The following is a 21,323-nucleotide window of genomic DNA, read 5'->3' on the forward strand; positions in this document are numbered from 1 at the left end:
TAATACTGGGTATGAAAGAGGGGCCATCACTGCTGCTCCTATAGCCATCAAGATGATAATGAGGGGGATATTCAGAACAACTTCATACCAATAACTTCCACTTTCATCTTAGATGAAAGACATAAACTACCACAACTCACTCAAGAAGGAATAGATAGCCAGAATAGCCCTATGTCTATTAAGGTAATTAAATTTGTACTCAAAACCCTCCACAAAAACAAAACTCCAGGCCCATATGGTTTCACTGGCAAATTCTACCAAGCATTTAATAAAGAAATAATACAAGTTTCTGCACAACCTTTACCAAAAAATATAAGCAAACTCTTCCAAATGACAAAGCCAGCATTACCTTAGTAATATTAAACCAGAAAAATACATTACAAAAGTTTAATGTCAATAGAATCCAACTAATTAATGTTCATTATATGGATTATATGGATTGTTTTTATATTTATTTTATTTTATTTTGGTGATGTATCTGAAAACTTTTTGCCTAACCCAAGATATCTTATCTTTCCTTTAGAAGTTTAATGATTTAGGGGTGTCTGGATGGCTCAGTTGGTTAAGCATCCCACTCTTGGTTTCAGCTCAGGTCATGGTCTTCGGTTTCATGGGTTCCAGCCCCACATCAGGCTTCAGTGCGGAGACTGCTTGGGATTTTCTGTCTCCCTCTCTCTCTACCCCTCCCCCACTCATGCTGTTTCTGTCTCTCTCAAAATAAATGAATCAATAAACAAAAAAGGTTTAGTGATTTACACAAAATGTCCAATAAAATGTACACTGCATTTCTGATTTGTTTCCAGAATACAGAAATAACATTCAAAGCACACGGGAAAAAAAATCCAAATTAAAAAAGACAGAAGAGTGCTCGCTTCGGCAGCACATATACTAAAATTGGAACGATACAGAGAAGATTAGCATGGCCCCTGCACAAGGATGACACGCAAATTCGTGAAGCGTTCCATATTTTTACAAATCAAAACCACACTCAGGTATCACCTCACGCCAGTCAGAGTGGCCAAAATGAACAAATCAGGAGACTATAGATGCTGGAGAGGATGTGGAGAAACGGGAACCCTCTTGCACTGTTGGTGGGAATGCAAATTGGTGCAGCCGCTCTGGAAAGCAGTGTGGAGGTTCCTCAGAAAATTAAAAATAGACCTACCCTATGACCCAGCAATAGCACTGCTAGGAATTTATCCAAGGGACACAGGAGTACTGATGCATAGGGGCACTTGTACCCCAATGTTCATAGCAGCACTCTCAACAATAGCCAAATTATGGAAAGAGCCTAAATGGCCATCAACTGATGAATGGATAAAGAAATTGTGGTTTATATACACTATGGAATACTACGTGGCAATGAGAAAAAATGAAATATGGCCTTTTGTAGCAACGTGGATGGAACTGGAGAGTGTGATGCTAAGTGAAATAAGCCATACAGAGAAAGACAGATACCATATGGTTTCACTCTTATGTGGATCCTGAGAAACTTAACAGGAACCCATGGGGGAGGGGAAGGAAAAAAAAAAAAAAGAGGTTAGAGTGGGAGAGAGCCAAAGCATAAGAGACTGTTGAGAACTGAGAGCAAACTGAGGGTTGATGGGGGGTGGGAGGGAGGAGAGGGTGGGTGATGGATATTGAGGAGGGCACCTTTTGGGATGAGCACTGGGTGTTGTATGGAAACCAATTTGACAATAAATTTCATATAAAAATAAAAAAAAAAAGACAAAAGATCTGAACAGACACTTCATCAAGTGGATGTCAAATAAGCATATGAAAAGATGCTCAAAACCATTAGTCATTAGGGAAACCAAAATCAAAACCACGACAAGGTGCCATTATATATCTATTAGAATGCCCAAAATCATAAAGCTTACCCATACTATATGTTGGTGAGAATGTGGAGCCACTGGAACTCTCATACAATAATTACTTTGTCATCAAATTCTTCAATACTGGAGATGATGGATTAATATTTTTAAAGTTTTTTTTTTAATGTTTATTTCTTTACTTGAAAGGGGGGGGAGGACAGAGAGAGAGTGCGTGCGCGCGCGCACGCACGCGCGCACACAAAACAGGGGAAGGGCAGAACGAGGGAGACAGAGAATCCCAGGCAGGCTCTGCACTAAGAGTGCATGGGGTTCAAACCCATAAACTGTGAAATCATGACCTGAGCTGAAATCAAGAGTTGCTCAACTGACTAAGCCACTCAGATGCCCCTAGCTTTTTATTTTAAAAGAACTTGAGGCTTTAGAAGAGTTACAAAGACAGAAAAGAAAGTTTCCTGTTCCCTTTACCCAGCTTTCCCTAAAGTTAAAATTTGCCTAAATGTGATAAAATTAACAAAATTAATAAATTAACAATGATACAATATTATTAAATATAGAAATTATTTATACATCACCAGTTCTTGGAGTAATGTCCATTTTGCTGCTGTTCTGGATCTGACCCAAGATCCCACATTGCATTTAGATGTCCTTCCTCTTTAGTTTCCTTCAGTCTGACAATCCTTTGGTCTTTCCTTGTCTTTTCATAACCATACACTTTAGGAGCATACTAGTCAGGCATTTTATAGAATTTCCTCAGTTTGGCTTTGTCTGATGTTTTATAATAATTCAATTGGGGCTATAGGATTTGGGGAAGAATATCACAGAAGTGATGTACCCTTTTTAATGCATCATGTATCAGTAGTAAATAATGTTGATACATTACTTGCTTACGGTGGTATCTTCCAGGTTTTTTCCACTACAAAGTTATTCCATTTGTCATTAATAAGGTTTGGAGTTGTCTCTTATCTCTCCATTTTGGCACATGAGCTCTTTCATACAGCCATCCTCTGAAGTCATCCTTTTCTTTTTAATCCATTATCCCCCACAAGAGTTTTTCTTTCCTGATTTTATTTCTTACATCCTTAGATTCTTCTGCATTGCTGTCTTTGTGGTGCCCCTACAGGCTGAAGTTTCACTCCTCTATTGCTTCTATCTCTCTCAGCTTTTCTATTTCTTTGTTCTCATTATTTTCTTTCTCAGATATGTCCTAAGTCTGATATTCCAAATCACTAATTCATTCCTCATCTATATCTTTCTTGCTCAATAACCCATCATTATCCACCTATTATGTATTTCATACCTAAATTTTTACTTTGACTATTTTATGTTTTCCTGTTCTTGTTTTATGTTTTCTCTTTTAGTATAGTTATTATTAGGCTCTTTTAAAACCTTGGTCCATATATTCTAATATTTATGCTTCTGATAGAATCTGCAATACACTATTCGTAATGCCATTTTCTTCAAGCTATACTTCTCAAAGACTCATTATTTTGACTAGTGACCTCCTTTTTCCTAGAGGTCTCATTGTTTCTCTGCCAAACAATGAGTGTGGGCAAGCCAGAATCCCAGCCAATATTAGCCTAATTAAGCCAGATGAATGAATCCCAGATTGGAGAACCTTAGGTACCAGTGAAAAATAGTCCACTACTCCCAAAACCAACCACCTAGGTCAAGTTTTATTTTTCTGTCAACCAAAAGAAACATCAGTAAAGGGGGACACTCCTTATATATTAATTCACCATGGGGTAAGGGAGGGGAGTGGGGAAGGTTAGATGAAAAGAAGTAAGAAGCAACTGCCCAAAGTACAAGTCCCCACCTATTTTGTCAGTTCTTAATAAGCACAGAGCTTTTGTGCTGTACTAATTTATTCTTGAGAACACCTAGGCTAGAACTTGAGTTTCCATAAGTGTGGGACAGGTTCTGTATCTCCTGAAACAATGATGGAAGAGAAGCAAAAGCAACCTCAAAAGGAGTTCTTATCTTCCCACTGCTGTGCTGGCTGTCCTGTAATCCCAAGAATTTCTCAGTTTTCTCTCTAACTTGCGATTTTCACTCTAGATCAAGTTTCTCAAGCTCAGCACCACTGATATTTTGGGCCAAATAATTCTTTGTTGTGTTCAGCTGCCTTATGCATTGTGGTATCCCTGTAGCATCGCTGGCTTGTACTCACTATGAGTCAGTTCCATCTCCCCCACAGCTAAGACAATCAAAAATGTCTCCAGATATTGCCAAAGGTCCCTATGAGTGTGTGTGTGTGTGTGTGTGTGTGTGTGTGTGTGTGTGTGGTGGGGGATGTGGAGGGAGAATCATCCTTGGTTGAGAACCACTGCTTTTAAGTTCCTCAGGGTTTTGAAGGCATGAGTCTGCACTCATGCTAGTTTGGTGTCTTGGTAGGAACTGCTAAAGAACAATCTCTGCACCTGGTAGTTGTTCAGTAGGTATTGCTTCTTTTCCTCCTGTGCCCATTTCCCTAAGGTAATGAGGTAAAAAAAAAATCAGGTCTTAAATCAGACCCACAATGATGCTAGGGACAACTAAGGGCATTAAATATAGGGGAGGTAATTGACCATAGCCTTTGAGGATGCACAGTCCTGCAGTACCTTGAGGACAGGGGCTTCTCTGCCTCCAGATGGTGCAGGGTCCACTAGTCACTGCCAATCAGACTTCCCTGTCTCCTAAGACCCAGTGCAGTCATGGGAGCCGAGACGTCCATACTGGACAGCTCACGGCATCAGCTGACGGGCTGTCTCACTTGGGCAATGCTTGGGCTTCAGCTCCCCTGCATTTAATTGGTATTAAAGATTTAAAAAGAAAATTACCAAAGCAATCACACAGAATCCACTTGTCTATATCTCGCTACGGCTCCCAAGCAGTTTGATATTTACTGTCAGCTGGCATTTAATTACTCAGCCAGATTTGGAGGCCATAATTGACAGAATGCTGAAGACTAATTCTTTAAAAGGACGCTTTTCCCATACAAGAACACTTGGGCTCAGAGGTGACGCTGTCTTCCTGTTCCAAAGATCAGGGAGACAGACATCAGAACAGATTGATTCCTTCTCCCTCACTCCTCCCTACTGTTCCCTAGTTGATTTAGGTCCTCATGCCTGCTGGAGCCAGTAGGGAAAAGCAGATGAGATACTGAGACATGAAACATTTCCCCTTTCTGGTTGCCAAATCCAACCTGGTCCTGATTCTATAGAAAACACCCATAGCCAGGAGAAGGAGCAGGCCCTCAAGGATGAACTACACAGCCAGCCAAGAGAACCATATCTTTGCCCAGTACAAAGGCAAAAACCCCAAGTATTTGAGGAGCATCACAGTACCACTGACTATTTGGTTACATATATCTGAAATCTCACTGCATGTTGTAAAATTCCCCACCTCACCCTTGCTGCCCACATGTCATACCATTGCATGTTGTTTTAACTTCCTAATCCTGCATCAGTTACCTCATGTACCACTTAATAATTCAGACACCTCAAACTAGACTGGGCTCAGCAGTATAAAATACTGGAAAGAGGGCAATGAAGTTTTAAGGAAATATGGAAAAAATAGTAACAGATCAGCTATTTCCCTTTCTTCTCGTTCAAGGTTGCTGTCCAATACAGCTCAGTGCTGAATTAAAAACACATAAATCTTAATACAAAGAAAGAAGCTGTTAGCACATTTATCCAAGCTTCTTCTTCTTCTTTTTTTATTATTATAATTAATAATACCAAAACTCTAAAAGAGGTAAATTTTTCAAAAAGGGGAAATAAAATGTTTTTGAATATTCCTACTTTCAACTAATGGTTCATCAAGGTTAACCACCCATCTGAGTAAATGAGCTTTTGTTTTCCGGCATTTTTTTTTTCCTTAAACATAAAGACTCAAGAAAAAATAATACTGAAAAAAAGGAAAAGGCTGAGAAAAAAGGCTGACTTTGGGGGGATTGTTTCATTTTGAAATGTGTGCTCTCTACCATGAGTTTATCCTAGTCTCAGCTCCCACTGGGCACTCAAATCTCTGTCTTTCCTTTTCAACATTACAAAACTGTAGGTTCTGTTGCAGTCATATTTGAATCTGTGCAAGTTAAACTCTCCAGGCCTGGATGAAATAGCATGCTTAGGAATTTTATGAACCAGATTTTCATATAAATCCACCTAGCTTTCTGTGCAGAGAGACCAACCGGGGCTACTGTGGATGTCCCATTTAAAGAAGAGAGCTAGGGGGTCTGGGCTTCCACTGGCAGTGCACCTGAGCAGGATCACATGTGGCAGGTGCTCCAGTGCAACACCAGTCAGATGGATTAGGTACCTGGATTTGCTCCAACAACTGTGACTGCACACTCTCCAAGCCAAACCCCTGCCCTGATTTCTCTTCACACACCTTTTCTTTTTTTTTCTTTCTTTTTTAACGTTTATTTATTTTTGAGACAGAGAGAGACAGAGCATGAACAGGGGAGGGGCAGAGAGAGAGGGAGACACAGAATCTGAAACAGGCTCCAGGCTCTGAGCTGTCAGCAGAGAGCCCGTCGCAGGGCTCGAACTCACGGACCGTGAGATCATGACCTGAGCCAAAGTCGGACGCTTAACCGACCAAGCCACCCAGGCGCCCCTTCACACAACTTTTCTCAAAGTGTTTTTCCCAGAAACTTCCATGGGCATGGCCTCCATTAAGATCTAGCAGTCCTAAAGGGAGTTTATATGTAACTGCCTGATTGCCTGTCTTAAGAAATTAATAACAGCAAATATCATCTATTCTTTCAAAATATCTTTGTGTTACTACACGATGTCTGCTCATACACAGGTGATGGCAAGCACCTCACTCCATTTTCACACATTGTGTTCACTCTAGGCCTTCCTAGCTTTGGGAAGTGAAGCTGTCACCCTCTTTTCTGACTCACACATCTGGAGGCAGTTTTAATTCTTGGTCCCAACCTACCAGACTGGCATGCTGACATTCAGGCCTCAAAAAGAATATATGCTTTAAAACACCACACACACACACACACACACACACACACACACTAACGTTATTAATAAACATCCATCTAAAAATATAAGAACAAGAATTCTCATTTTAAAAAAATAAAGCAAAAATACAATTCCAATCCCTATTCACATTTTGATGCATTTTCTTTTTATATTTTTTAAAATACATTTTTGCACTATTATGATTACAAATTTATTTTTGTGTTCTGTATTTTTACCTAAATTTTTTTACATTTCCCCATTGAAAAGTACTCAAAAGGTCCATTTTAAGTTGAAACATAATATTTCCATAGAATAAAGTCACCCTCATTTATTTAATCATTCTCCTATTGTTGGGCATGTAGGTAGTTCCATTTATTTCATTATAAAGAATAACTTGGAATGAACATCTTTAGACATAAATCTTTGACCTTATCATTGATTACATTCTCAAGTTTCTAAGAGTGGAATTATTGAGTCAAAGGATATGAAGGTATTTAAGCTCTTAAAATAAATTGCCAAATTTATATCCAGTAAGGTTGCTCCAATTATACTCCCAACAATATGTATTACCTTCACTTTTAAAAATCTTTAATAATCAAATAGGCCCAAACTGATGTATAGTCAAAGTTATTGATCTGTTTCTTGGCAATCTTTTTTTACCATTTCAAAGCTAAGAAAAACCATCCTCATTCAGAAGACAGAAAAATAGCCATATAAATACTATTGGGTTTTTTTCAAGGGTTCATTCTCTTACATTAAACTCTAAAATTTATGTGAAATTAGTGAATGTAGAAGGAGAGCCTCTTTTTTGGAGGGTGGGGCCTCCATTCCCCATTCCTTCATGCTTCCATGGGGACAGTGCTCTTCCTCCTGCTCTTCTGCCCAAATCCTTACTGCATATAGTGACAATTCTGTTGGTGCATGTGGGAGAAGCTGAGCCCTTCCCCTTGTCCTCCTCCATTTTTCTCTCCCACTGAAAGCTTTAATTCTGGTCTGCTGCTCCACAAGAGCAGCCCTTGCCCTCCCCCAAAGACCTGCAGCATTTAGTGCTGCCAGGGACTCACCTGGGCAAATCTATCCAGTCCAAGTGCAAAGTGTAGGAAACCCTGTTTTCCAAAAGATCTAGACCTACATTCTCCACCCAGTATTTACCAGGGACCAGCATAACATACTAATTTCCACCTTTCTGATTGTATGTCCATCACTCAATTCATTTTGACTGTAGGCAGTGAGAGGAGTTTATTTATTAAACACCCTAGTTTCCAAAATGTTAATATGTTTTTTAAATAACTAGTCAGTATTTCCAACTAAATAATAGCTCCTTTCCTCACCAATCCATGAGTCTTCCTTCATTTCATATTTTTAGATATTTATATATTTAAGTTGAAGCAATTTAGTCTAGTCTATGTTCTATTTGTGATATCTATTTATTCTATTCTACATTTTAGATGTATATATTTATGATATAATACAGATTTATAATATGTTTGATTATTTGTGCTTTGAAAGATGAAATGGTGATATTATTCATTTGATTTGCCAGAGAGTAGCACATAGGATGATGACTCCCAAACTTTGCTGCATGTTAAAATCATCTGGGGAGCTTGTAAAAAATAATGCTACTAAGATTGTACTCTAAGCCATCAATGAAATTGAATGTCTGCAGGTGGAAACCAGGCATTCAGATATTCTTTAAAATGTCCACATGATTCCAATGTGCAGCAAAATTTAGGAACTACTATCTTAGGAAGAAACATTGATGTATGGTCAGGAGACCAGGAACCAAAGGTTTTAATGCCAATTCCTTCACTGCCTCCTCAGTCTTCACTTGTGCAACATGGGTATATTAATACTTTACCACTGTTTCCCACACTGAAAATATCTTCCATTAATAAAATAATTCATTTTCAATAGTTTGCACCACCCAAGAAAGAAATACACTGAATTAACTTTAGTTATAAACTTTGCTAGACAGTGCAAAGTATATTGATACAGAACTGGTTCCTGTTTTCCCAGAAGATTATATGCTAGAACAGACAATGGAAATGTAAACCAATCATAAACATAGACTGCATCACAAAAGCATGATGTTTAAACCCACAAATTAAAAATAAACCACGAAATAATTACAGTTTGCATTTATTTTACCAATCAAAGTATTGTGACAAGTTCAAGGAAAATTTCTTTTTGGTTTATAAAATTTGCAGTCTTCAAGTTGGTTCAGACTACTGGGAAAAAAAACTAGAATTTATATAGCAAATTTCTCTTAAGGAGTCATCATCTCCACCCCCAGCCCCAAATGTGCATCTACAGTTTTAGCTTTTTGTGTCTCTCATTACATCTCTGTGGACCAGAACCCCTGTAGCTTCCTCAGCACCCTGTTGCTGGAAGTGTCTGTGGGGGCAGAACTTTGGCATAATGCCCCAACACCCTCTGAGAGCCCCAGGAGCTTCTATTATCCCCCAGGGCTTCTGTGTCCAAAGAAAGATCCCCAATCTGGCCTCTTTCTCTGAATCTTGCCCACACTGGACTCTGTGCTGGCTGCAATTCACAGTCACCTCATTGTAGTTCAAATAAACTTGCCCCCATGCTTCCAATTCTGCCTTCACATTGCCCTACACACCAACATCCTACCCAGTGTTCAGCTCTGGGCTTGAGCTGTCCGTCTCCACATTCTCACCTGGATCCCCTTTCCCTGGCTCAGCGTTTTCCTCTGCTCCTTGCATGCTATTAAGCAGAGGTACAGCTGAGCCAACTCCTCCAAGGGGACTGTCAACTGGCCTGTGATTGACCCCAGCAAGTCCTCCCTGTTTGGAGCTCATGTCACTCAATTATAGCTTTTTCTTTTGCACTTTTTTTTGTACCTGTGTCAAATGAGACACTGTTGTCAGGATCTCTGGGTCCTCATTTTCTTTCCAACCAGTCCCCGCCTAAGTATGGGAGCACCTCAGAGCTTTGTCCACATCTGTGTCCTGTGTTCATAGTCTGTTCCTGAGCTAGCTTGTTTACACTCATAGCATTTACAGTCACCCAATGACAAAGCTGTCAGTCTCCAGTATTCTCCAGAGCTTCAGGCCTGTATCTTTGCCAGAGACCTTCCCATTAATGTTCTAAAATTTTTATTTTCAAAGATTCCAAGGCCAAATGCTTTCACTTCACCTGTTCCTCTGGTGACATCCTTTCCTCCTTTAATGACTCAACTTAGCTCCTTCAACCATGGCCAGAAGCAAGGTATTTTAGTAATAATAATAACAAGTGACAGTCCCATTTGTGGGGCACTTACTGTGGGGCCAGGCACCACACTGAGCTCTGTACATAAATCACAGCATTTAGTTCCTAGAGCCACGCAACACCACCTCAATTTTTACAGCATAGACAGGCTACAAACCTTGCTCCAGGCAACATGCAGACTAATATATAGTCTCCAAGTCCAGGTTGTGCCAGGTGCTGAGTTCGCATTACCCTCCCAGAACCCAATAAGGAGAGTGTGTGGGCACTGCAGACATCTCCCAGTATTTATTACATTCTAGATGATTTAAGCCAGTGTGACACATCTCTCCCTTTGTGGTATTTAGTTCAGGGATGGGCATTCCCCCTAAAAAAGGTATGTTGAAATCCTAACTCCCAGGATCTCAGAATGTGACCTTATTTGAGATAGTAATCAAATTAAAATGAGGTCATTAAGGTAGACCTTCATCCAATATGACTGGTGTCATTATAAAGAAGAGAAATTTGGGCACAGAGACAGCACACAGGGAGAATCTGGTGTGAAGATAGGAGGTAGACTGCCAAGAGAGAAGGAACTACCAGAAGCTAGGAGAGAAGACTGGAAAGAATCTTTCCCTAGAGCCTTCCAAGGGACTGTGGCCTTGTCCATACCTTAATTTTGGACTTCTGAAGCCTCCTACTTTGTGATCCTTTAGTACAGCGGTCCCAGGAAACTAATCCAGTTGTCCTTGGCCACTTTAGGATAATGACACAGGAGAGGAAAGCTACTCAGGAATTCTGAGAAGTCACTCCCCTTCTCCTGCTGGTTGTGAAAGTTGATGCCAGTGACTATTGACTATCGCACAAGCATGAGGGGATCACTACACAGTGGGCCAGAGTTCCTGGCCTCCTGCACCTGAGCCTGCCCCCGTTTCAAATCTCCTGCCTTTGACAGGACCCTTGCTGCCCAGTGATGGCAGCAACATACCTAATGTCCCTATTTTTAGAGGACTTAGAAGTGAAGTATCCTGACCAGGGGCCCACAATGAATACATGGCAGAAGTAAGACTTGAGCTCAAGTCTATCTACACCCAGATTCAGTGCTCTCATGCACTATGCAATATTGATTTTTATTTCATTAAAGGGATATTTTGGCATCAAGGGCTGCTCAAGGCAGTAGATCGTTATTCCTAGCTCCTCAGCTTACTTCCTTCAAATTTTAGCTCACTCTTCCCTTTGTTCCTTTGCCTCACTTCTAATGCAAATATGCTGTTCTCCTTCTTAATCCTTGGTCCTTTCCTTCAGGCATAACGCTGGCCTTCTGGCCCCACTCCCCTTTGTCTTTTCCTTCCCCTGCCACTGGAGACTTAGCCCAGGCTGAGCCATTTCCTCCTCCTCCACCAGGCTTGCCCTTTACCAGGCTGTCCCAAGAGAGAAAGAAGAAACTCCTTCTGCACCCCCAATGCACTATGGAGTTATTATGACACATTTGCTCCCACGCTAGATTGCAGTCACCTTGAGGGCAGGGGTCCTTATATCTTTGAATCTTTTAATCCTGATTTGGATTTCAGGCCACTTGAAAATCAAGTCAGTATCTCATCATTTTGCCAAATCACACATTACACATTTAGCAAATATTTGAGCCTCTACTGTATGTGAGGCATCATTTTTGACAGGATAGCAAAGGTCCCTGTCCACACTGAGCTAACTGGAGAGAGAGACAGACAGACAGAGACAGAGACAGATACAGAATGAGAGAGAGAGAGGTGCACACCAGACTTATTTAAGGAAAGAGAAATGGTTCCATATGTTTGGCACATGGAGTTGTAAAACATGAAACTAGAGAGAGTAAACATCAGGACCTGGGCTCCTTATAAGCCATGTTAATTGCCTGTTACATAACATGTATTTAAACCCTTTCACATATTAAGTGTTACTCATTCACACTAAAATACATATGAATAGAGTTTCCTTTCACCACCAAAAGGGGAATTAGCAGCCCAAAAGATGCTGGGGCAGCAAAACAAGTTAAGGGACAGATGCCCCCTTTAAGTCAGGGCTCTTCTCCTTCCCCACCCCAATCCTTTGGCAGCAAGTTCTGCTATCTGGGAAAGAGATAAAAATCTGACTCTGCAAAAGCTGTTTCCTATCAGCTTTGCTGGGCTTGGCCCTGACCCTGCTGAGCTGTAGGACATTGAGCTGTGTAAGAACCATGTTGGAAGTGACTCCTTTGATGTTTTCAAAGGTCGGAGCACATCTCTCCCCTTTTGGAGTGTCACTCAGCTGTAGGTAGAGAATGTTTCAGCTGCTGGGAGAGCCAATTAGAGCCAATTAGAGCCCAACTAACCTCCCCTGACACCGAAACTCCTTGTAGAACTTGCCTGTTTCTTGCAAAAATAGTGTGCATCTAGGCCTAACTCCGGTGTGGAGTGTGCCTGATGACAGAAACCACGGGTGGCTTAGTCCTCGTCCACTCTGGCTGCACATTATGATCACCTAGCAGATTTTAATTGCCAACACCAAAACCCCATGCCCAGAGAGTCCAAATCAGTTGGTCTGGGTTAGAGGTCCAGGCAGCAGTATTATTTAAAAGATTCCCAGCATTGAAAAACAGTATATCTGAATTCACCTGAAACAGCTGGCTCTCTGAAATCCAACTTCTCCCACTATAGACACATTTTTCTGGGTATGTTGGCACCTGCTTCTATTACCATCAGGTCCTTATTTCATATTTCTTTATCATCCACTCCAATTTTCATTAACTCTTTCAGATATGTTCTTAATATATTTGCATTTTCATTTGATTTCATGCTTTCTTAACCAAATATTGCAGATATCGTGAACCAAGCAAGTGGACAAACTAAATGCTTTTTTTTTTTTTTACTTTTTGCTCAAGGTAGTTGAAAACTATTTCTTTTTATCTAGCTAATGGGAAACTGAGTCCATACCATCTAGATATAAATTGGCATCTTTTATAATTATAGGCTCATGCTTGCTATGACTGTGGATATGTTCTTTTGTTTATCCATAAACATATATCATTATTTCTCATACATACACAAACACAACACACACACACACACACACACACACACACACACACACACAAAATCTTCCAAAGCACTAAGGCTTTAAAAAGCAGATATTCAATAAGAATTCTTGCAGGAAGAAATTAATGAATACACACATGGATGGATGCACAGAAGCTGAAACTAAAAGATAAAAACTTTATTCACATATATAGATATATGGATATATCACATATGTAAATACAACCTTATTTCCAGTTGGCATATTATAAGAGGACATCTGTTATAAATTTCAAAGTCTTTATTCAATCAATGTATGTAAATAACTGATATATGCATATAGCAGGATATGAGTTTTAATTTTTTAAATCATAGTGAACCACATCGATGCTTTTAATAATGATTAAATAAGCAAAACTTAATTATGTTATTATTACTAAATGGGCATTTCCAAGATGAAACATAAAATGTAAAGGTGCCTGATTAGAATCTATGATTAGAAAAAAAAAAAGTCACTTCCAGAACAAATCAAGTTCCAGATCATGAGAATAGTATCAAACATCACAGACAATTAAGTCCAAAAGTTTTCAAAGATTTTGATTTGGCTTGTAGCAGCAGTTTCTTTAAACAAAACCCTAAGAAGAAAACCACTATATATAACCAGAATATAACCGCCTCTTTGAAGTGTTGGGGTGGGGCCTCAGAGCAGGTGGCCCCAGCTTCCCTCCAATCTAGAGGAGCACAGTTTGGAAACCATTAATCCCTTTAAATGATTCTCTTTCCTGGCTGCACTTAGGAAGACTTGGCAGGGCTCTTTAAAAAACATCAATTCTAACTACCCAAAGCAATCTACATATTCAATGCAATCCCTATCAAAGTAACACCAGCATTCTTCACAGAGGTAGAAAAAATAATCCTAAAATTTGTCTGGAATCAGAAAAGACCCCAAATAGCCAAAGCAATCTTGAAAAAGAAAACCAAAGCAGGAGGCATCACAATCCCAGACTTCAAGCTATACTACAAAGCAGTAATCATCAAGACAGTATGATACTGGCACAAGAACAGACACTCAGATCAATGGAACACAATAGAGAACCCAGAAATGGACCCACAAATGTATGGCCAACTAACCTTTAACAAAGCAGGAAAGAATATCCAATGGAACCAAGACAGTCTCTTCAGCAAGTGGTGCTGGGAAAACTGGACAGCGACATGCAGAAGAATGAAACTGGACCACTTTCTTACACCATATACAAAAATAAACTGAAAAATGGATGAAAGACCTAAACGTAAGACAGGAAGCCATCAAAATCCTCAAGGAGAAAGCAGGTAAAAACCTCTTTGATTTTGCCCACAGCAACTCCTTATTCAACACATCTCTGGAGGCAAGGGAAACAAAAGCAAAAATGAATTATAGGACCTCATCAAAATAAAAATCTTCTCCACAGTGAAGGAAACAATCAGCAAAACTAAAAGGCAACCAACAGAATGGGAGAAGATATTTGCAAATGACATATCAGATAAAGGGTTAGTATCCAAAATCGATAAAGAACTTATCAAATTCAACACCCAAAAAATAAATAATCCAGTGAAGAAATGAGCAAAAGACATGAATAGACACTTCTCCAAGGAAGACATCTAGATGGCCAACCAACACATGCTCCACACCACTCATCATCAGGGAAATACAAATCAAAACCACAATGAGATACCACCTCACACCTGTCACAATGACTAACATTAACTCAGGCAACAACAGATGTTGGTGAGGATGTGGAGAAAGAGGATCTCTTTTGCATTGTTGATGGGAATGCAAGCTGGTGCAGTCACTCCAGAAAACAGTATGGAGGTTCCTTTGTGGCACCTGGGTGGCTCAGCCAGTTGAGCATCCGACTTCTGCTCAGGTTATGATCTCATGGTTCATGAGTTCCAGCCCCACATTGGGCTCTGTACCGATGGCTTGGAGCCTGGAGCCTGCTTCGGATTCTGTGTCTCCCTCTCTCTCTGCCCTCTGCCGCTCACACTGACTCTCTCTCTCAAAAATAAACATTTAAAAAAAAGAAAAGAAAACAGTATGGAGGTTCCTCAAAGAAACTAAAAATAGAACTAACCCATGGCAGAGAAATTGCACTACTAGGCATTTATCCACAAGATACAGGTGTGCTGTTTCGAAGGGACACGTGCACCCCCATGTTTATAGCAGCACTATCAACAATAGCCAAAGTATGGGAAGAGCCCAAATGTCCATCGATGGATGAGTGGAAAAAGATGTGGTATATATATATATATATATATATATATATATATATACACAATGGAGTATTACTTGGCAATCAGAATGAAATCTTGCCATTTGCAACTATGTGGTTGGAACTGGAGGGTATTATGTTAAGTGAAATTAGTCAGAGAAAGACAAAAATCATATGACTTCACTCATATGAGGACTTTAAGAGACAAAACAGATGGACATAAGGGAAGGGAAACAAAAATAATATAAAAACAGGGAGGGGGACAAAACAGAAGAGACTCATAAATATGGAGAACAAACTGAGGGTTACTGGAGGGGTTGTGGGAGGGGGCATGGGCTAAATGGGTAAGGGGCAATAAGGAATCTTCTCCTGAAATCATTGTTGTACTATATACTAACTAATTTGGGTATAAATTTTAAAAAATAAAAATAAAATAAAAAAAAAAAAAGGATCACACACACACACACCACACAAAACATCAATTCTAGACCCCACCCTGAGGTGGAGCACTGGTATTTTGCAAAAGTTCTCCTGGTGATTCTAGTATGCAACAGGGTTAGGAACCACTGATCTAGTACAACTCCTCTAACATACAAACAAAACACTAAATCCCAGTGAGGTATGGTGACATGGCAAGACAATACAGCTAGTGGGAAGTCATGTCACCAAGACTAGAACCCAGTGATCCTGAATTCTAGTCCACCAATGGTACTATGCTCCCAGTAGACCCTCAGAAAATCTTTCTCTCTGAGGGGATTGATGGATCGCCTCCAGAAAAGTCTGTTATTACCACAGCAGAGAGAAGGAGATTTTAGCATGATCTCCCAGTCACAGACATCCAAATTTGCACACAAGATATATAGTCATGAGAAACAGCAATCAGTCATGGAAAGTTCTCACTAGGAAAAAAGACTGAAGGAAGAATGGCCAGCAAGCACAGCTCTAATGAGGTTGTCTCTCAGGAGAAAAAGAGGACACGTGATTGGCACAGCAAATAACTTTAATAATAACAACAGGTGAGATGGATTGTTCTACACATTCTCATTTAGTCTTTACAACAAACCAATGAAGTTGATAACCATTTGGATGAGGAAACTTAAACACTTAGCTCCTAAAGAGCTGTGGTCATTTGCCCAAGGGTAGAGAGCTTTGCCTGGCTGAGCTAACAGATAAACATGGGTCTGTCCAATTCAAGTGCCTGAGTTTTCAACCAGTAGAGTATAAAATGAAAAACATAAAATTACTCACATGCCTCAATTTTAGGTGCTCTCAACTTGAACCCAAAGTCCTGAAAGGATATTCCCATCTTTCCTTCATAAAATGCTGAGTCTTAGGCCAAGTTATACACAGTTTCACACCCAGAAAGCCCATCTCCTGGCTAGAAAAACCTTTCAAGCCTCCTTGAACAGAGCTTTGCTATAAATGACTCACATTAGCTCTCTTTGTTTTGTGTATTTATTTCTCTACTATTTGCTCTCATTATCTAGAAATCTATATTTTAACCCTAATTGTCTCCCTGAGGTAATGATTAAGGCATGACTCTGAGATTTGCATTGCAAACACCATGAGGCCTTCAACAGGAGCAAATGAATGCTGAACTTGGCATCTAACAGCATTTATTGGTTCATTTTCTTGTCTTCCCAGTTTCATTTTGGGCCAAATTTTTTAATATTTTTTTTCAAGTTCCAAAAGGATGCGGGTGGTATTCAGGATCATGATTTCAGGCCTACATTGACTCTACCCACTAGATCAAAACTGAGCTTTTTCTTCTTAAGACCATATCTTTGAATAAAAAACCCATGGATCAGTGCCTTATGTACATTTTACTAATGAATATTTATAGGACTACCCACAGAGTGTACAATTTCATACAAGCTACTCTATTTAGACAATGGCTATTTGGGAAAACCAGAAAAGGCTTTAGAAAAAGGCATTCTGTAAGTGGGATGCATTTTTATCCCTCCCAAAGGGAGAAGTCTTCAATGGATATCTGCTCCTTTTGGTTTTGTTGTCTTAAAAGTTTTATTTATTTTAGAAATAGTTACAACCCAGCCAGGTAAATATATTGCCATAAATTCCATTTAACTTTTTCCCTCACTGGAATAGCCTCATAAAAGACAACAAAGACCTGCAGAAAATTCAATGAGGGAATAAGATTGTCAATACAGCATGTGTATTTGAAAATAGAAAGGTACAATCAGGTACAAAGAAGAGTCTGCATTCAAGTTAATAAAAATCAATCTAGAAGAAAGCATACTGCATTTTTGTGTCTAAGTAATCTTATCTTTTAATAACAATAAAACTTTTCACTTTACAGGGCTCTTTCTTTAGAGTCTCTAAGAGTTTGCTGACCAAGAACTAAAAAGTGATTGATGGTGTACCCAGCAGCTAAGGGTCTGTTCTAAAATCCTCCAGCTTCCTTCCATCAGTAGATGACCTCTGCTATGCAGGAGGTTCCCCACTATTACCATTCCTCAACCAGCCAATTAATAATGTCGACAAGAAAGTGTTCCAACTATGATTTCGAGTATAATTAGAAGGAAATGGAAAATCATAGAAAGTTATTTGCATTGGGTAGCATTTTGTTGCACATAACAAAATGCACTTAATAAATGGTGGCTATATCATATGAATCTAGTGACTCTAAGTGCCCAAATGAAAAATAATAAATCTGATTCCTTTTCATTGAGCTACCATATTTTCATGTCTTAGGAAGCCATTGATTGCATAACATACCATCAATTTAATAGCTTTCCAGGGGGGAAAGAAAAACAACTACCACATTGAATGTATGCATCAATTATAAGAAATATATTGATTTTATAAATGTTAAATCATAGGAAAAAATGTGTCTTAAACGACAGAAAACACAGTGGAGCACCTGGGTGGCTCAGTTGGTTAAGCGTCCAACTCTTAATTTCAGCTCAGGTCATGATCTTACAATTTGTAGGTTTGAGCCCCACATTGGGCCCTGGGCTGATGGTACAGAGCCTTCTTGGGATTCTGTCTCCCTCTCTCTGCCCCTCCCCTCCTCGCTCTCTTTCTCTGTCTCAAAATAAATAAATAAAAAATATTTAAAAAAACAGAAAACACAGCAAACTTAATACTTCATTTTAAGAGCACTTTTATATTCATTATCTAATTTAATTTTACCACAATTTTGTAAGTTACTATGATTATTATTCCCATTTTATAGCTAAAAATCCAAGCCTCTAGGACATTAATTTGCTCAAAATTATACAGTTAGTAAACCAATACCATAACTGTTCAATCCTAAATTCCACACACTTTCCACTACTCCTGTTACCTTTCTGTCTTAAACTAGTAGAACTTTTCCTTACCTAAAACATTTTGACTGATCCCTAGTAAGAAATATAATGTTTGAAAAGACTGCTTTTCATAGTTATGAAAAATAATAGATTTTTCATAACTGCTCTTGACATTCTTTCATGTTTAGGTAAGACTGTCTTCATACCAACCTATAATCATCATGGGCTGTTGCGTTAACTAGAGAAACAGTTGTCCCAAAAGGACGCAGTACTCCAGGAGTAGATTTGTATCACTGACTGAAATTTCTAATAGGTCCTCATGTATCTTTGGTGGAGAGACACCTGCTTTTGCAGATTAAAACTTTCAATTGGCTACATAAATTACCCTTCGTCAATTGTGAATCTTAACTTCTTTCTAAATCCTTGCCCTTATAAATGTACAGTGCCCATAAAGATTTATTAACTAGGTGTGCAATCAACTATCCTTCAGTGTTTTAGTGATCAGAGTAGAGGTTTGTAAATGGCTTTCTCCATTAACTAGATTGCTAGAAGTTGGTTCTGTTGTGGGAGTTTGGCTGTGCCTGGATATGAGCTCATGGAAGTGCATCAAATACAGAGTTGGAGGTAAATTTGCCTAATAAAGATATGTTCCCTGGTGGCAGTATTCGGGGCTTCTGTGTGGGATGTATAGCACTAGCGGGCATCTGCCATCCTCCAGCGCATGCAGTGGTGGCTGCAATGTTGTGTAAGCAGTGGAACATTAGTGTACAATACACTTAATATCAATACAATTAGTGCCTCAACCCAGAAGAAAACTATCTCCAGGAGAGAAAAGGATGTCCTGTCTGCTTATACCCTGAGACCTGTAGTGAAAGCCCTCAAGCCTGACTCACTGATCAATGTTTCCAACCTTAAACAAAAGGCAACTATGTTCTGCAATTCATTCCTCCATCTCACTTGAAGGGATAAAAATAAGTGAGGACTGGGGTGCCTGGGTGGCTTAGTCAGCTCAGTCAGTTAAGCATCTGACTCTTTATTTGGGCTCAGGTCATCATCCCAGGGTCATCTTCCCAGGGTCATGGGAACGAGTCCCACAGCAGGCTTCACACAGAGCATGGAACCTGCTTATGATTCTCTCTCTCTCTCTCTCTCTCTCTCTCTCTCTCTCTCCCTCCCTCCCCCTCTCCCCGCTCTGTCCTTCCCCCCTCCATCTACCCCTCTCCACCTCTCTGTCACTCCCCCATTCATGCTCTCTCTCTAAAAACAAAAGAGGGCGCCTGGGTGGCTTAGTGGGTAAAGCATCTAACTCTTGATTTTGGCTCAGATCATGATCTCACTGTTCATGGCATTGGGCACCACATCGGGCCCCGTGCTGACAGCGAGGAGTCTGCTTGGGATGCTGTCTCTCCCTCTCTCTGTCCCTCCGCCACTCATTCTCTCTCCCTCTCTCTTTCTCTCTTTCTCTCTCTCTCTCTCAGTAAACAAACTTCTAAAAAATGAAGAGTTTATATTTTTGTCCCAATAAATACCAACAAGTAACTAGTACTATTTATCTATGGTTATTAGTGAATGATTCCTCCCAAAATTAATTTTAGCAGTGTTTATTTGAGAGTTTGAATTTGCTGTTAGCATTCAATGGCTGGCTTTGTGCTTTGTACCTAATCTTCTTATTAAGTCACTTCTTACCATTTAGAGGAGACTTCTATGACTGAGTGAATAGCACAGCAAAGGCAAAGAGAATAAGAACCAAGAGAATTCCAGAGAGAGAGGAGCCAATCATAATTGTGGAATCTAGTGGAGATTCCCAAGGCAACACCAAACTGATTTCCCCTATGTAATAATCAGATCTTTTCAGAGACCAGGGGCCCTTTGAATGGCCTCAAGGGAAAACAGCACAAGCAGACGGCTTTTGAAATGCAAAAAAAAAAAAATAAAAAAAGAAAGAAAAACTTGTTTTACTTCCTTTTTTAACATACTTTGGAAATAAAATGAGATACTTACAAAACAAATAAGAAAATTGAGTTGGTCATTTAAAAATGCCCTGGCTATTAAAAAAATCCAGAGTGGTTACTTCAAGATAAACCCCCAAAACCATTTAGAGTGGGGATCCGTGGTGTTATTCTCAGCCCTATCCAGAGGCCAAGAAAGGCACAGATTACCTCAGCAGCCCCCGTTGCCTTAGGAGACTTGGATTTTACTCTTCCCACTGTTGTAGAAAGGGAACAGATGTCCCCTAGGCAATTTTTCTCCAAAGGACCTCAGAAAGTAACAGCTGCTACAGGCTTCAGCCATGCCTTCCAGGCACTTCTGAAGATGAGGGAATTTCCTTCCTGCCTTCACCACCCTCCTAGATTCTCCACCCACAGAGCCGAGATTGCCTGGCCTGCTCCACCACAGAGCATGAGGACAGATCTGATATACATAAATCAACATATTACTCATTTTCTAGCACTGCCTTTGACAGCTGTTACATGAGCACATTGTTAGAAACTGTCAAGCAGTGATACACAGTGCCTTTTACAACATATGTTGACTTTTATCTAATGTAGTTCCATAATTAGCCCTAGGGAAAGCAAATCCAGGCATCCACCTGGCTGTGTGATCTCAGTTAACCTTTGCTTTCTTCTGAGGAAAGTTGGCAGGGTGGTGGTGGAGATCTAGGTACCTGGGTCCCCAAGACTAAGAGAAAATCAGTAAGTGTGTGAGTTGAGTAGGGTAGGGCACACTTCTTACATCTCCCTGACCTCTACCCATTCTCCATGGAAAATATGTCTTCAGT

At 39.8% G+C, this 21,323-nt stretch overlaps 1 non-coding gene across 1 annotated transcript; it reads left to right on the top strand.

Moving 5' to 3' along the window:
- The first annotated feature begins 864 nt into the window (after positions 1-864).
- On the top strand, positions 865-971 carry LOC121035679 (U6 spliceosomal RNA). Its single transcript, XR_005793019.1, has one exon. It is a non-coding gene; the product is annotated as a U6 spliceosomal RNA (small nuclear RNA).
- The last annotated feature ends 20,352 nt before the right edge of the window (positions 972-21,323 follow it).

The sequence above is a fragment of the Herpailurus yagouaroundi genome, unplaced genomic scaffold, assembly GCF_014898765.1.
Source record: "Herpailurus yagouaroundi ecotype Mexico unplaced genomic scaffold, PumYag 161, whole genome shotgun sequence".
NCBI lineage: Eukaryota > Metazoa > Chordata > Mammalia > Carnivora > Felidae > Herpailurus > Herpailurus yagouaroundi.